Raw genomic sequence first — 3,516 nt, forward strand, 5'->3', positions numbered from 1 at the left:
GAAGAAAGGTACCTGAGGGCCATGGCAGGTGTGGCTCAGTGCTAGGGTTCACCCTACAGACTGAAGGGTCCCAGGTTCGATTCCCGGTCAGGCACATGCCCGGGTTGCAGGCTTGATCCCCAGTAGGGGGCGTGCACGAGGCAGCTGATGAATGAGTCATTATCGATGTTTCTATCTCTCTATCCCTCTCCCTTCCTCTCTGAAATCAATAAAAATACATTTTTAAAGACAATAATAATAAAATAAATAAAAACCAATGGAAAAATAGCCTCAGGTGAGGACTAACAAAAAAATTAACAAATAAAAATAAAAACATATGGAGGAAAAATATATATATTCTGCACCCCTTACGTGCCAGGCACTGTGGATGAACAGGAGAGGCCCTGTCTTCCTGGGGACCCATCTCAATGGACTCTGAGCCCTCCCACCCCGGAGGTCACCGCGGGTCCCACCGAGGCACTCTCCCTCTCACACCTCTGGGACCAGCAGGGTTTCCAGTTCCACAAGAAGCACAGCCTGACCCACTCCAGTGCCTGCCACACCAGAGCCTCGACAGCCCTAGAGGCAGCCAAAAGCACCGCTGCTGCCCGGACGGCGTGGCTCAGTGGTTGAGCGTCGACCTATAAATCAGGAGGTCCCAGGTTCGATTCCCGGTCAGGGCACATGCCCTGGGATGTGTGCCAGGCACCACTCAGAAACCTGCCCCCAACGTCACGGTTGGAAAGCGACCCATCCAGCCTGCAGGGAGACGGGTCCCAAGGAGATGGGTCACAGGTGCAGGGAGCCATCTCCCCAGCACAGAGGAAGGGAGTGGGCTCTGGGTATCAGCTCTCCCCTAGACTTGCAGAAGCAGAATGCTTCAGGGGAGAGGCATGGGAATATACACATTTTTTCAAGATACCTGGATGAGGGTGATGCTGAAAGTCTGCCTGAGGACCCCTGTGAAGGTGTAAAAATTGATGAATGGATGAGGGAGGGAATGAGGGGGACAGGAAGCGAGGAAAGAGATGCGGATGAATAGATGGATGGTGGATGGATGATGGAGAATGGGTGGGGGATGGGGGATGGACATATGGATGGATAATGGGTGATGGATGGTAGGTGATGAATGAATGGATAGATGGTGGGTCAATGGAAGGATAGATGATTGATGGATGGCTGGTGGATGGATAGATGATTGATGGATGGATGGATGGATGATGGATGGATGGATGGATGTATGGATGGTGGGTGAATGGAAGGATAGATGATGGGTGGACGGATGATTGATGGATGGATGGATGGATGGTGGGTGAATGGAAGGATAGATGATTGATGGATGGCTGGATGGAAGGATAGATGATTGATGGATGGCTGGTGGATGGATAGATGATTGATGGATGGCTGGTGGATGGATAGATGATGGATGGATGGATGGATGATGGATGGATGGATGGATGGATGGTGGGTGAATGGAAGGATAGATGATGGGTGGATGGATGGATGGTGGATGGATGAAAGGATGATGGATGGATGATGAATAGATGGTGGATAGATGATGGATGGTGGATGGATGGAAGAATGACACAATTTATGATAAGAATGAATATGACTGTGGTGTCCAGGGAGGAGACTGAAACTTTCTAGTGGTGAACATCAGTGGATGCTCCAGGCTCCTCCTGTGGGAATGAGCTGCCGATGGAGGAGAGCATGGGACCGGAAGCTGGTGTAAATCTGGAACGCGATGCTGAGCTGAAGCATCCGTGAAGAGGGCAATGGTTTGTGCACTACGTAAGCCGACGGGCATATTACTCCCAGCCTGAGGCGGGCGGTGGCCAGGGGATACCCCCATCCTTGCTGCTACCGAGGACCCAGCTGACAGTGGCACCGTCACACAGCTGGCAGGCTGGCGCCCTTCGGGTGCACAGAGGGCAGTGTAAACTGGTGCACGGCACCCTCTAGAGGAGCAAAGATGGAAGAGAAACTGGGGCAGCACACCATCTGTGTCTCCGGGGACAGCCACGTGCAGGGCCTGCTCAGAACAGGGAGAGATGGGCCCACAAGAACTGGAGGGTCGGGGGCAGGGGAAGGGCTTTGACGAACCCAAGGGTGGAAAAGCTCTTGGTCTTGGGATGGGGGTGGGGGGGTGGGCAGAGGCTACGGACGTCCTTCTGAGAACAGAACAGACATCTGCGTGAGTATGAGCAGAGTGTGTGTGTGTGTGTGTGTGTGTGTGTGTCTCAGAGACAGAGACAAAGGCAGACAGGGAGCCCATCCCTTTTCTGGCTCCTCAGCCTAATCTGCTTTTTCTGTTTGTCAGGTTTTCGTAAAAGGTCTGATGGGAAGCCCTAGCTGGTTTGGCTTAGTGGATAGAGCGTCGGCTTGCAGACCGAAGGGTCCCGGGTTCAATTCCGGTCAAGTACACATGCCCGGATTTCGGGCTCGATCCCCAGTAGAGGGCATGCGGGGAGGCAGCCAATCAATGATTCTCTCTCATCATTGATGTTTCTATCTCTCTCTCCCTCCCGCTTCCTCTCTGAAATCAATAAAAATATATTAAAAAAAAAAAAAAGGTCTGCCCTAACCAGTTTGGCTCAGTGGATAGAGCGTCGGCCTGCGGACTGAAGGGTCCCAGGTTTGATTCCAGTCAAGGGCATGTACCTTGGTTGCGGGCACATCCCCAGTAGGGGGTGTGCAGGAGGCAGCTGATCGATGTTTCTCTCGCATCGATGTTTCTAACTCTCTATCCCTCTCCCTTCCTCTCTGTAAAAAATCAATAAAATATATATATTTTTTAAAAAAGGTCTGGTAGAGGAATTAGCTTCAACTAATTCCAACTTATCTGCCTGCCTACTATGCACAAAGCACTGTGCCACACAGAACATAAGAAAGTGATCTCTGGCTGGACGGGAAAGTTCTGAGGTGCAATCCGGTGGGGGGTGGGGCGGGCTTGGAGGAGGGAAAGATCACATTTGCTTGGAGGGAGTGTCAGGAAAAAGAAGAGGTGGTATTTCACTCCGGGGACTGAAAAAAGTCCAGCTGTGGCTCCAACAGTCAGGGACAGGGGGGGGGAAGGGAGATCAGCATGCACCGTGGAAAAGAGGCAGGACAGTCCTAGCCAGTTTGGCTCAGTGGATAGAGCATCGGCCTGTGGACTCAAGGGTCCCAGGTTCGATTCTGGTCAAGGGCACATGCCGGGCTTTGGGCTCGATCCCCAGGAAGGGGTACGCAGGAGGCAGCCGATCAATGATTCTCTCATCATTGATGTTTCTATATACCTCTCTCTCCCTCTCCCTTCCTCTCTGAAATTAATAAAATATATTTTTAAAAAAGAGGCAGGTCAGTTAAGGGATGCCCAAGGGTCACAGAGCAGTCCAGTGGTGGCTGCAGCACTCGCATGAGGGGGCTGTGCTGGGGGCAGCGCACTCAGGCTGGGAAGCCCTGAAAGGAGGCTCTGCTGTGGTCCAGGTTCCGAGAGACCAGTCCCAGGGGGAACGGGAAGAAGGGGACAGATGCTAGCCCAGCCCTAGGACTTAT

Source organism: Myotis lucifugus, unplaced genomic scaffold (genome assembly GCF_000147115.1).
Source record: "Myotis lucifugus unplaced genomic scaffold, Myoluc2.0 scaffold_1017, whole genome shotgun sequence".
In the NCBI taxonomy this organism is placed as follows: domain Eukaryota; kingdom Metazoa; phylum Chordata; class Mammalia; order Chiroptera; family Vespertilionidae; genus Myotis; species Myotis lucifugus.